Genomic DNA, 14,230 nt, shown 5'->3' with positions numbered 1-14,230 from the left:
GCGGTCCAGTCCTGTCAAGACCTTTTCATATCACTCAATTGAGTGCCTTAGGCAGCAGCTGTGAGAGCAATGAGCAATTTTATGTCCTTGCAACTGAATTCAAACGACTACTTCAAGATGGTTTTCTTCATAAAATCAAGGTCTACGTTCAAATTTTATTTGTGCTCCGTAGACTTCGATCACTTCATACTGTGCTAAAAAGAAAAGGAACCACTTCTTAGGTGATGATACTGTGTCTTTTGCAAATAGTGATACAAAATCGAAAATTTGAGACAGATTACAAGCATTTTCAAGGAGAAGCATGGAAATAAACTGGGACCAAATGAAGTGAATAATGCAGAAAGTTAATAGGTCTGCATTGTGTGAGTTTGGACTTTTTTAATAACCCAGATGAAAACAAGTTTAGGAACAGTGTAGAGATGAAGGACAGAAATTGAATTTCCGTAATTAGGTATAAAGAGAAGACATGAAGACAACGAAAAGTTAGGAACCACTTCATGTGGGCATCTAAATCTTCCCTGAGAAGGCATTAGTTTGTATGGCAGGGAAGGGTTCTTCATGAAAAACAGAATGAGTTAAATTTATTAAAATTATTGTTTCTAGTTTTGTCTCACTGAGTAAATCGTCTGGGCTGTTGGATTAAGAAACCTACATAAGGCAACATTGTGTCTTCTGTCTTGACATGTTCAGGGTTTTTTCTGACTGATTTCCAACAGTTGTCAAAATGTTGCAATTTATAACATTTGTTGGGATTTGTAAACCAACCTTTGTACTGTTGCCCTGTCAGCTCCCTGTGTTTTGTTTAATCTTTGATTGGAAAATGTTCTCTTAGAGTAAGAAGTGAGTGCAGACTTCATACCCACTTGCTTTTTCCCTCATATATATAATATACGACAGATACAGAAATATATAAAATAGATCTATCTTATATGAGATCTCTTATCTATTACCTGGTTTACTTATCTATATAACATATACAGTTATATATATATGTAATTTTTCTTGTATCTGCTCAAAGATTCCTTAAAATATTTTAAATAGAAGAGCACACAAGGGTGTATATAAAAATTTTGGTTAAAAGAGCGTTTATTTCTGTTTTTTTCATGTTTGTCACTGAATATTTACTTTACTATTCTAGTCTGTTTTGTTCCTCTTGAAGCAGTTTAATCTGTGAAGAAAGTAGTTCAAGAATAACTTCAGAATTTGGTATGCTCCATGAATAGGAACTGGAATTGCATTTGAATCAATTTCTGAAATTCCAAGTAACTACTGCTTTTTTCCCCCTTTTTTTTCTTTTTTCTTCCCCTCCCATAGACATGCATGCAAAAAGAAAATGACAGGATCCTTTTACGGGGCACTTCAACTGCAGATGAAGAGCCAAGCAATTTGTAGTTCTCTTACACTGACTCACTCATATTTCTTGCTGCCTCTTCAGCTTCCTAGCTGCATTCAATCTGTGTGTATTGGAGCCAGAAATCCTCTTGAAATTTAGTCATTAAAAAAAAAATAAATCTCATGCAGCAGTAGGTGGTAGTTCAAATTTTCTGTGTGTATTTTTGTATACTTATATATATAGCCATACATATATAAACATATGTTTGTGTGTGTGTGTGTCTATATATATATGCCTTTGGCCTAAGATGATTGTGAGGGAGGAAGGAAGTGAAAAGCAGGGGGCTATTTTCCAGTTTTCCAGTGCTAAATTCCCAGTATTTTATGCTATTAAAGCAACTCCGTTTGAAGTGTTTACTGAAGTTTATATTTTTAATTTTAAATGGATGATCTTACATTGACAATGTTTGTTTCATCCCAAAGCCTTCCACTTTGCCCTGGGTTTGTGGCTGGCGTGCCACAGCATTTCTGAAGCAGCTCTTACTGGGCTGATTTATTTTTCCATTTCTACCCAAAAGTCAGGATTTCAGGCTAGAACTCAGTTGCCAGTACTACATGAGTACTTCAGTAGTAGCTCTTTCTTCCAGTTTACCTTTCTGTTGTTGTTCCCTTAAGATCTGCCTGTGTGGTTGGGTTCTGTCATACAAGGGCTTTGTGGATGCTTTTGCCATGAGTGTTTTGGTGTCTTCAGTGTTGAGAGTCAGCAGGTGGTGCAGCCACAGCATGGCCCATGCCTCCCACTGGGGCAGAAACCATCCTGTTGCTGTCACCCTGGCTGCAGGACTGCACGGTTCTCGCTCCTCAGTTTGTGACCCGTGCCATCAGAGTTTGTGGAGGCATTTTGTGCTGCCGCGTTGTCACAGGTTCCTCCCACCCCACCTCTGACCACGCTGCACCTCAGTGGGAAAGGACATGGCTTGCCTCGTGACGTTGCTTGTTGGAAGTGCTTGGGAAAGGAGGGAGGGTGTGCTGCTCTGAAGGATGTGGCGTACCCCCTTCCAGTTTGTGAGGCCAAAAGGCAGGATCCACCCGTGCTTTTGAAATGATGTCACATCGTGCTTGTCCTGAAATAGCGTGCAACTCTGACTAAGAGGTCGCAAGCATTTTCAGTGGTGGCGTTCCTTGCTGTTATCCACACCTTTAATTAAAACTTACCTTGAAGACTGCCTGAGGGACAGCCAGATGCAGGTGCTGACTTTCAGTAAAGCTGCAGAGATCTCCATTTATAGCTACAATTCAGTCAAATGACCTAAAAGCTCTGGCTGCCCTTGAGACACAGTGCAGCGTCATGGCCTCCTGCCCATACCTGGACACTTGTTAGGAGCTTTGGCATCCTTGATGTAAGGCCGAACATCTTCAGGAGTGGGTGTCGAGCTAAAAACTTCCAGGTTTTCTGTCTGCATCTGTCTCAGACATGCCCCTTCTCATCACTACATATGAGACCTCCCAGGCTTTCCTTCCCACCTGGAAAAGAGGTCGGTGTCATTTATCTCTCTGTTAAATCAGGGAAACTGAGACACAGCGTGGCTCACTGTTGAGGGGTGTGTAGAAAGCTTTTCCTTAGGATATTAGTCCCATGGCTCAGAAGCACAAGATAGTTCCTTAACTTCAGTTAGGCCTTGTTTTTCTAGACTATCTGAATTTATTTTCAAGGTCCAAAATACAGGATTTAATTTTCTCATTGTTTTTTCCTTGGCAGGTTGGGCCAAATTAACTTCATCTGTTCAGTGTATTTAATGTATGTTCAGCCTGATTTAATGGTTTGGGTAGTGTTCTAAATGTCGTGTTGTAGGGATTAGTGTGTATTATAAGGGCTAGGTTTACAATATCTCATAAACTTCTGCCAGGCAGAGTTTTATGGTTTGTTCATACCTGCCCTTAGGATAGTTAATAGAGTAGATTTTTAAAACTAAAATAAATAATCCAAAGGGGTTGTAGTCCACTTCATGCTGAAAATCAGACATCTGTGAATATTTTTTTTTTATTTGTGACCCAAATAAAAATTTGTGCTATATAACATGGTGGTCACGTCATACTCTGGTTTTGCAAGACTGTAACAGACTGACCTTAAGGGTGAGTGGTCATCTCCTGGATGGTGCAAAAGTAGTTGTTAAAACACTATATAATTTTTTTTAATTTCTTAAAGAACCTTTTTTTCTCCCTGTCAGTGGTAGGCATCTGGAAAAACTGACTTTTCTTAATTGCCTCCTTCAACCATAATCCAAGAAATCCTGAAAGGCTTTTAAAACCAGCCTTTTTTTTTCCTAATGGTGAAAGCAGAATAGTATGTGTGGCTGTTACACTGAATTGTTTCCAGGTGAGACCCTATGCTTTTAATTGTCAGTTTTGTTAGAGCATTTGGGGAAGAGGAGTCACAGGGGCCGACAAAATCGCTTTGCTGAATAATTTTACAAGGATTCTCATTTGACACGGAGGAACTGTACATTTCGTTTCTTTCACTTTCTTGCTCTTTTTATGTGTTTATGACACAAGTTGTACAAAGATGTCAATACATGTTTTACCTACTGTCTTCCCTTCTTAAATGCCTGCAAGTTAACCTGAACATCAAATGAGCTACAATCGAAATTCTCTGGAGTGTTGTCATCAAATCAGACTGTCACAAGGTGCATTTAAATTGGCCACAGTCATAAAGTGCCCTGACCTGATGCAGTAACACACTAAGTCCTCGTGGTATGTTACACTGCTGACTTGACATAAATTAGGCAGGCCAGACAAGCAATTTGGATGTCTGCCTGCGGAAATATTTATGAAAAATTCCCGAGTCTAAACAGTGACACATAGCAAGCAAATTTAATAGGTAAAAGGTGATGAGTATACAAGAGTCAGTATAGTAATTTTTAAAGTCAATTTTATGGGCTTTTGCCGTTGCTATAATGGGAAAATTGTCTTCCCTTTTGTAAGTGTAACTCTGACTAGCTCCTGCTTAACTCCCTTTGTCTGGGTCTCGTAGCATCACGGAGCAGTGGGAGATTTCATACAAGCCAGAGCCATGTAGCAGCCGATGTTTTAGTTGTGATATGGAGCTGCAGATGGTCTGGCTGCTCTTTACTGTTCTCTGTACTTGGGCTGTTCGTCTACAAGGACTATCCAAAACATGAAATCCTCTTGTCCCTTTTCTCCCCTTTACATCTCCCTTTGTCCTCCTCACCCTTGTTTCTCCTGCTCATCTCTTCACATACACGCAGATCCATCCATCCATCCATCTATCCATCCATCCATCCGGAAAATGCTTTCAGAAATACAGCAGGAAAGACGAACCTTTCGAGGGATTGTTTAACAGGGACGTATTTCTGCTCTTTGCATATTAGTTAATGAGGGAGATCTTGGTTACTTTTTTTTAATATTCCTTATCTACAAATCCTGCCAGTACTTCACTCTCTTTGGCATTTGAACTAAAGCTGGAAGAAACAAACACAGCTCCAACATGGAGAAAAGCTCGTTTGACAAAACTGGAAGGTGCAAGTGGTGGTGTTGACACACGTTGCTTCCTCCCATTTCAGAGAGAGGTTTCTGTGCTGCTTCCCTGGAGAGCCTTGGTGGATGGGCCTTGGGCAGTGTTTTGTGCTGGCAGCCAGCGGCCAGATGTCCTTCCCCTAAATGTTTACACAGCAATGCCAGCTTCTATGCACAATGGTACCCCTGTAGCAACAATGGCACAGGAGCTGGAGCATCAGCATCCTCATGAGATTGGGGAGTGCTGCAGGCCTGAGGAGAAGGCAGGCCCGGCCTTCTAGCTGGCTGTGGAGAACCGCTGACAGAGAAATACGAGTACTTTGAGACTGACATTCCCTGAGATCCTTACTGAATCACAGAATCATCTAGGTTGGAAGAGACCTCCAAGATCATCTAGTCCAACCTCTGACCTAACACTAACAAGTCCTCCACTAAACCATATCACTAAGCTCTACATCTAAACGTCTTTTAAAGACCTCCAGGGATGGTGACTCAACCACTTCCCTGGGCAGCCCATTCCAATGCCTAACAACCCTTTTAGTAAAGATGTTCTTCCTAATATCCAACCTAAACCTCCCCTGGCACAACTTTAGCCCATTCCCCCTCGTCCTGTCACCAGGCACGTGGGAGAACAGACCAACCCCCACCTTGCTACAGCCTCCTTTTAAGGTGCCTGTAGAGTGCGATAAGGTCACCCCTGAGCCTCCTCTTTTCCAGACTGAACACCCCCAGCTCCCTCAGCCGCTCCTCACAGGACTTGTTCTCCAGACCCCTGACCAGCTTCATTGCCCTTCTCTGTACTCGCTTGAGCACCTCGATGTCCTTCTTGATTTCTACCAGTTCACTCATATACATGGCTAGCGTGTCATGGCATTTTGGGTCTTGTCTATTCTTTCCTCCTCCTCTCCCGTCATTTTTACTGTTAACATTGTCCTGCAACATCTAGTCAAAAATCAGTAGCTTAACTGGGGCCAGCTCTGAGCCCAGAAGATTTGTCTTAAGAATGTAGAAATAGGATAGCTGGCATCCTGAAGCTTTTGCTATTCTAAAGCTGAAAAAAATGGTATTGATCAAGAAAAAGGAAGGTACCGAAGCTAAATTCTTCATTTGAAACACAGTCACTGGAGGAAAAAGAAAATTAACATTCATTTTGTCTCGGTTGAGTATTCATCTATTTTCAAGCCATCTTATTAATCACATTAAAACAAACAACAATGAATTCTCTTTGATGTAAGCTTTTTCATTAAATTGGAAAGTCAATTTCTAAAATGTCAGTGAGAAATCCTCCAGTGGAAATCTCCTACGTGATTATTTAAAAAAATAAAAAAATCACCACCACCTCCACTCCCCAGGTGCTAGTAAAACTAAACCAGACTGAAGCTAACAAAGGGTCTGGACTGCAGGTTCTGACTTAAAAGCAGGAAATGACTTGCTTTTGGATGGATAAAAAAAGATTTCCTTTTTTCCATCTGTGCTGACTGAGCTGCAGGCAGTTTGTACCCCTGCAAAGTTAAATAAACTGAACCTCATGGCAGCAGTGACGTGCCTATTGCAGTGGTGCAGGATCTTTTTCGTGGTGAGCTCAGTCATCTGTGAGACAGGAGCAGGGAGGGATGCAGCCAGAGGCAGTGGCCTCCTCAGCTGTCCTAATAGAAATTGTTCCTAATTGTAAGTCAGTGCTCTAACATGAATATAAGGAATTAAAAACATGCTTATTTTTAATTGCCTTTGGCCCCAAGTTTGCCTTCAGTGTAGATTAACATCAGTGGTTGAAATAGGTGAACTTTGCACTACGATTGTCAATCCCTAAATTTAGAGAAACTAAATTCATTTGGGGGAGTAAGTATTAAGAATAAGCATTCTAATGATACAACTTAATTGCTTTTCTTTATGAATTTCAGGTATCATCAAATTACTGGCATAATATTACTGCTTATGATGAATATCTCTTGAAGTATTTTGTCCTATTAGCATATTCTATACACTGTTAATGTATTTGGTGTCTCACGTTCTTACATTAATTGTTTCTAACACTCATGTAGGCAATTTCTTAGTATTTGGGTAATTCATGATGTCTTATTAATACCAACTTTTTTTCCCCCTTTTTCATGTAAAGGTTGTTAAAATGAAATTCAGAAAGCATAGACACACAAGAATGTTAATGACTCTAGAAAGACTGGTAATTGTTGGATTTCTTCTTAGGACAAGTAATGTTCAAATGGAATTGATGAAACAGCACATTGCTTTGAGAGGTAATTACAGCGATGCTGAGTTGGCAAATCTAATCACCATTTGAGTATAAAGCCTTAACTGAAGTGATGGATGAGGCTATGGGTGCAGAGAATTAATTTAATTGAGGAAGCGATGAGTAAGATATAGGCAGGCTTTCGTGACCCCTTAAGAAAGCAGTTTGCTAGCTCTGCAAACCACCTATATGACTTATGGGAATGTTGAGCCTTTTTCAGGAGCTTAATGGCATCAGACTTGCCTGTTTAATACATAGTAGATTTCCAAAGAAGGGTTACACTTTTATGACCTCAAAAACCAGAGCAATCAGCAACAGCATTTTGCTTAAGTAATAAGCAAAAGCTTTATAAGCAAAAATATTGTCATTTGTAATGACTGAAATGTTGGAGAGAGAGGTTCCCCAAATATGTTCATGTAGTAATCAGTTCAAGAAATCCTTCTGATACCTCTGCTAGATATTTTGAGATGTTCTAGTGAAACAATGATATATCCCATCCCATTTCAAGCACTGTGCCCTTTATACTTTATGAAAAAAGTTTAAAGTGAGAAATTAGCAGCTGGGTTTTTCAACATGTATTATCACACCACCATGACTGCGTGCCAGTGAATTCATAGCTGCACATCCCTCCATGAAGTTAGCCAGCGGTTCCTGCTCTGTTTTACATTTCAGTGATGTAGGTTGGCTTTGTGGTCTGTACTAGAAAGAAGAAAGCAGTATTAGGGTGCTTTGTGGAAATTTAGGAATTCCACCTCTTGTGAGGCTATGCTATTACAAGCATAGTGTAGTAAAGCATTTTCTGTATTAAATATTTTTTCTTTGCCTTCTAGCAAATGCTACATCTGAATACGTGGATGAAACACCAAATATATATTTATTTTTTCTGATGGAAGAGGTTTCTAATCTTGAATGCAGGAGTTTTAGCTCTGGTGGCATGATAACGTGCCATTTTTCACATGGGATCTCTATTTTGATCACTGCTGAAGAAAAATAACATTCAAATTGTGACTTGAGTGAAGAAAAGGTTAAAACAGTAACTTCTGCCATGGAAGTCTTCCGTTAGGCTTGGCATCTTCTGGCTGCTATGAAAAGCTTGGTACGAAAGGTGCCCTCTCCTTTTTTCTGGCTGCGTGAGTGGAGATGATCTGCTCTGCAGGCGTTTTGGCCACTTGCAGAAGCTGCTAGTGGCAGCTGTGTTTAGGAACCGTAGATGGCACATTCTCTGAAAAGCGTTATGCAATGTCTTAAGTTAAACATTCAGAGTTATTACATGCTTCTGGTACTTTTTGTTTGCTTTCCCAATTGTAAAACAAAGACGTTCTTGTAGTTTGACCCTGTAGTTACTGTGTGAGGGTACCAAGGTGGTGAGTTCCAGAGAGTCAAGTACTTCATTTGGTACAGAGTTCACACTGTGTACCTTAAATAAGCTATAGGGTAACAGGTTGGACAAAGAGACATTGAATAGTGCCTTCTGAGTATGGCAGAGGTGGGGGGGAAACAAACATGTTATAATAGATAGCTTTTCTGCTGATTCTCAAGCTGGCTCAAACAGGGCTGCACAGACGACCTACACTCTGCTGTCTCCCATCACATTCAGTCCTAATGTTCTTCTAGTAACAGGATTTTAAATTTAATATTTATTAAATGTCACAAGGCTCTGTGAGCCTGGTGGATTTTGTGCATTTGTAGATACATTTACTTTTATAGTTCTGAGTTTGTTTAGTATAAATAAAGGAAATGAGAAAGAATATGGGTTAAATACATTACTCTGACCTTCTTTAAAAAAACAAAATACTTCTTGCTGAATCTACCATCTTCCAAAGGAAAATATGAAAACAGTAATACCTGCAAAGGCATTGTTTCAGAGATTAAGCTAGGTTGGTTTTGGAAAAGTATTCTTGCGTATCAGTCAGCAGATACCTTCTGCCAATGCACTTGTTCAAATGTTACATGCTACCTCTTACTGATCTTTTTAAGCAGGTCAGCTGTGGAAAGAAAGTACATATATATAACGGTGAAAATTGTACCTTCATGTTTATTTGTGGGGGAAAAAGAAAAATGTGCCTCTCAGAGGGAATAGGGCAAGGAATTTGTATTTGCCTTTTTTTGTGTGTTCTATTCAAAAATTAAATTAAAAGGTCTTTAGTGCAACTTTTCATGGTTTCTACCAAAGTTAATGAAACCCAGCATATTTTTGCTATTGTTATTATATATAAAGGTTTAAAAAAAAAGCAGTAAAAGTAGAAAGAGGAGAGAGACAGTTAGAAGCACATAATTCAGTTGTTTGATAAGGTCTAAGAACTCAAAAGCAGCCTATGTGACACTTCATGAAATAGCTAATTTCTTTTTCTTCTATTAGGGAATGTGAAAATATATATAATTTTGACCTCTGAAGTAAGGGAAAGCAAAAAGGAAAATAATTGAAAGTGACAAAACGAATGCCTGAAAAATGCTAGACAATGTGATTTGCTCATCCTGACTTGCTGTGCAACGGAAGGTGCCCTGTTCTTAACATTTTAACTGTACCTTAAGTCAGGTTCGGATGTGTTAAATATCACATTGTTTCTTCTTGTTGTAAGATACCTACTTTACTAGCATAGTTTAATCCAGCCCTAATGAAAATAACCAAGGTGGTTTTTAAGTGGTTTATCCTTTTGTGGTCACTTACCAGGCGACCAGAAACATTATTGCTGAGGTACCTTGTGGGTCAGACTTTCAATTCTGTAAATCACTGTAATTTTCCGGAATTCAGTGCCAATAAGCCATTTAAAAGATCAGTTACATAGACTGGGGGTCTGGCATAATGCTTTTCTTTCCTGGCACCATGCCTGATCTCACAACTGCAGCGCAGTTTAATTCTTGTCCTGCTGTTTCCCCCCACCCTGCCCCAATACTGACAGGGATATTGACATTTGTCGTGTAACTCCCTACTCTTGAACTTCCAAGGTGAATGCTGAAATCTTCATTTCACACTTGGTTTTGACTTTCCCTCTTCTACCCCACACAAAATCACTGTGATAGTACTTGTTTAACTTTACTCCCTTGATGCTTGGTTTCACACACCTTTTTCTTGAAGTCGGCTAGTGTACCAAAGTCAAATTAAATATTGGAAGGTACAGTGATGTGAGTGCTCATATGCCCAAGTGCGCCATTGGCTTTGGTTTAAGCTTGAGGTGGTTCCTGCGTTGACTCGTGTTTCATAAGCGGCACCATTTGGAGGAACGTGATGAGTGCAGTGCTGGGTTCAAACCTGCCTCATGAGAAACCTCATCCTCCAGTCAAAACAATGTGAGTTTTGGATGAACATTAGGTAGAAAATGCCCAGGCCTCTGATGTGCAGATTGAGAACAAGTTTGATTCCTTGCCCATTAGCTTTCTGACTTGCTTTTAGTCAAAAAAATGGTAATTAGGCCAGGTCAGGTGCACTCATCTTCCTGTTTGGATTCCAAGCACATGCCACATTCTTGTAGTTGGCCTTGTGTTTCTCTTCTGCATTTTTTTCTAAGGCAGTAATCCAAATGTGTGTAGAGGTTCGCAGCTGGATCTGTCCATTTCCACTCCCACATTTAAAGAACTTTGCACTTCGGAGGTTTCCTGTATACTGGGATGAGTATCTGTGCTTATCACTAATCTTGTGGTGGAAACCACAAGAGTGATTTAGGCCTAAAGTTAGGGCCTAAATCACTCTTGTGCTTAGGCCCAAGCTGAATAGTTGACAAGCCAGTCCCACCACACGTATCCTACAGTTCATTAGAGGGGAACCATAGAGGCTGCAGAGGCTATAGAGAAGCACAAGATCCTGGAAAGTGGGACGATGGCACCTGCAGAGCTGTAAAGGTTACGGATGCATTCCTCAGCTCATCCCGTTGGGCTGGAAGAGCACAGGCTGCAGGTTACGTGCAGCAGCCGCTTCTCCTGTATTAATTCCCTCAGCTGTCTAGAGCCAACATCTATGGCCTTGTTCTCTGTAGGCAGACTGCAGCTTGTTACTACTCTTGATTTGGTTCTTCTCCTGGAATTAGCTTTTCCCCAGCTATTTGCCCAGTCTTGGTGGCTGGTAAAAAACACAGTGCAGAGGGAGTCTATTTGCAATAAAATATAGTTGCAAAAGTGTAGTGAATGCTAATCTTTATGGATTTCAAAACACCTGTCTTTCACACCTTTTCATTCTTTTTTCACCCAGTGATGGAGCATGTTTTTGTTCAAGTTGTTATTTGTCAAAATCGTGCTTTAAGTACATCCAAATGGATGAGAGTTTACTGCAGACAAAGGTGAGGCACTTCGCCCAAACCAATTATTAGTCCTCATTATATGTTATCCTTAATTGAAAGCTTTGCCAAATTTTTGTCTGAAGGTAATAGTTGCAGACAGAATTCTCCTCGTAAAATTTAGCTTATGCTGCAGTCCCATGAGTCCTGACGCATAGTTAGAAAGAAAAGTAATTGCTCTTTTTATTTGTATTCTTCCTTTGTCCCTATTGTAGGTTTTTGGAATACTAAAATGAAATTTTAATCTACTAACTTTTCTCTTTTCTTGGACAGCAAGGAGTAACAGTTCACTTTGCTTTCCTTTACTTGTCCTTCAGTTTTGTCTTCAAGAAGTAACAGGACCATGCACAATTCTGTGTGAAGTGAATAAACAATACATTGGTGTCAGTTCCTACTAAAGTGATGGATTAAGAAAATAAAGATATTAAATATACATTAATAAAACTATGGTTTAGACATTGTTTGTAACTATGTGCCTGGGTGCATACTGGCGGGAGCTGTACATTGGTATGTGTTTTAAAAACAGAAGTATGCCTATTGGAGTCGCTGATAAGTTTTTAGCTAAATCAGTGTTTGAAATGGAACTGATTACCTCTTAGGGATGCCTGGAACTCCACTGTATCTGCAGCATCAGAAAAAGTGCTGAAGCCTCCAAACTTCAAATACCGCGTTTCATCACACCTAGTAGATGATTTCTACTAATGACCCACTGTACTGATGGGATGCTTGAGGGAAGCATTATTTTCATGATAAGGGAATGGATTTTAATATTCCATATGTGGTGAGATTGAAACAGAAGATTCAAAAGCATGGTGACTCCTGTGTCCACCACTAAAGGAAAGTGGTGGCTCTGCTTGCCAGAAGTCTCTGCTGACAGGAAAATGAGATACGCTAATGTTGTATGTGGGGATTGCAAGTATTTTCCTGGCTGCATTCAAGCCTAAGAATTTACCTCTCCATTGTTTACTGCTGAACTGTTAAATTCAGATGATGATAATATGGCTTTGCAAATCTGTGAACTTGTCACTGTATCAAGTAATTTTTTTGAGCAGCCTTTGAAAAATCCTGTCACTGGCACCACTAAGCTAAGGCGAAATGTCAACAATATCTTGTAAACGAGACACTGCAGTCTGTGGTGCTAATAAAACCTAGGCTGGGATGGTATCGAGGGGATATATGAAAAAGCTGTCAAGATGTTGTGATTCCAGAAGAAACAAGATTGACTCATACTTGTTAACCATAAAGGGTAAAATGTAATAATAATAACAGGAAGTAAGCATGTCTGCTACATATATTAAATAAAACTCTCAAGATTTATGAGAAAAATATCAGCATCCACATTCATCTTGTAGTTGATTTTTGTATGAAAATGGTGGATTTATACTGAACGCTTAGGTGAGCGGCATGCAAAAGTTAGACACGGTGTCTGGGAAAACAACACTGTGGTGTTGCTGATGAAGACAAGTGAAATGGTACCGAAGCATTTATCATGACATGGAGAAACAGCTTTATGCACTGCGCAGCAGGGAGGTTTTTGTCCCAGTTTGGAATATTGATTCTTCAGTCCAAAAGTTGAAGTATAACTTCACTCGTCTGTTGTTCCTGTCACGTGCATATTCTTTGTAGAAGACCCAGGACAGTAACTGTGATCAAGTCTAAAGAAACAAAACCAAGGGCAATTTTTCATGTTATTACAATAATTAGTACTTCCGTAGTATTAAAAATTTCAAGTCCACCTCCTATCTTTGTGGCAGAAACACATTGAGATTTAATGTTGTTTATACTAAACCTCTCTTCAAGAATAAGGCTCAAAGTTCCGTTACTAGCAAATTTTGGGGCAACTACTGCAGTTCCCCCTCTTTCCCAGTGGCCCCTGGCCTTTGAGTAGTGGTCTTAAGCTTTTATTGCTTTTCTTGTGTGTGTTGTAACTGTGGGCTCTGAGAAGACGTGGACATCTGCTTGCATTGCTGTGCATGGTTACTGTGATTGAATCTTAGGAGCAAGTGACATAGTGGGCTAGCATTGATTTCTAATGTAAAACTATTGCTGTTTTTACTGTTAGAGCTTGCTATGATATGTCCCTCACTGTTGTGTATTCGTGCAGTTTGGTTTGTGATACTGTGCTGCATAGCTGGGCATGATAAAATCATCAGACTACTGCAAGTCCAGTTATTTTCTGGTATTCAGCTTCGTTGAAGGAGAATCTTATTAAGAATGTGTAAAAGCACTTCTTTCCTTCCCCTTTTCTTTGAACAATAGTGCTAATAACGAAGGAGACTAACTCGTCTTTGTAGATAAAATAGCTGAGAAAATAATTACTTTTCAAGAGAGACAGGAGTGCTCCCTTAGAACCTCAGCGTAGCAACATATTTCTGTACAATGAGAGTTTTAAAAACCTGTTTAATAGGGAAATGAACTTGCTAAGCCTGTTTTCAGGCATCTTATTTCTTTAAATATTTAGCAAGGCTCACGCTTCCATTTAGGTATCAAAATTTAGGGTAAAACCATTTTTATTCTGTTTTCATTATTTCCTTTTCTCGTAACTTGCAATAAATTAAATCCTGAGAAATAGTACTCTTGTGATTTGAATCTTGCAATATATGTTGCTAGCAGAGATATGGTTTTTTTAGGAATGATCAAATCAGAAAGAATATTCTAGCACAATTTCAAAAATATTTTCAGGAGCCTGATCCTGTCAATTGTTGTAGTCTTCCCTTATTGCCTTTTTTTTTTTTTACTGTCTCAGACGTCTAGTTCTTCAGCAAGAAGCAATTCATAAAGGGGATGCAGGTGGGAGCTACACTTAGGCATTTACTTTTGATAAATTACTGGAGAGGAAACCAGGGTCCAC

The 14,230-nt window shown here is 39.6% G+C and overlaps 1 protein-coding gene across 4 annotated transcripts in view; it reads left to right on the top strand.

The window, feature by feature from the left end:
* Positions 1–14,230, top strand: part of APP (amyloid beta precursor protein) — a 232,371-nt gene that overhangs the window by 110,861 nt on the left and 107,280 nt on the right. The window lies entirely within an intron of this gene.

This window comes from Anser anser (genome assembly GCF_964211835.1).
Source record: "Anser anser genome assembly, chromosome: 1".
Taxonomy (NCBI): Eukaryota; Metazoa; Chordata; class Aves; order Anseriformes; family Anatidae; genus Anser; species Anser anser.
This window is presented reverse-complemented; position numbering and strand designations above follow the sequence as displayed.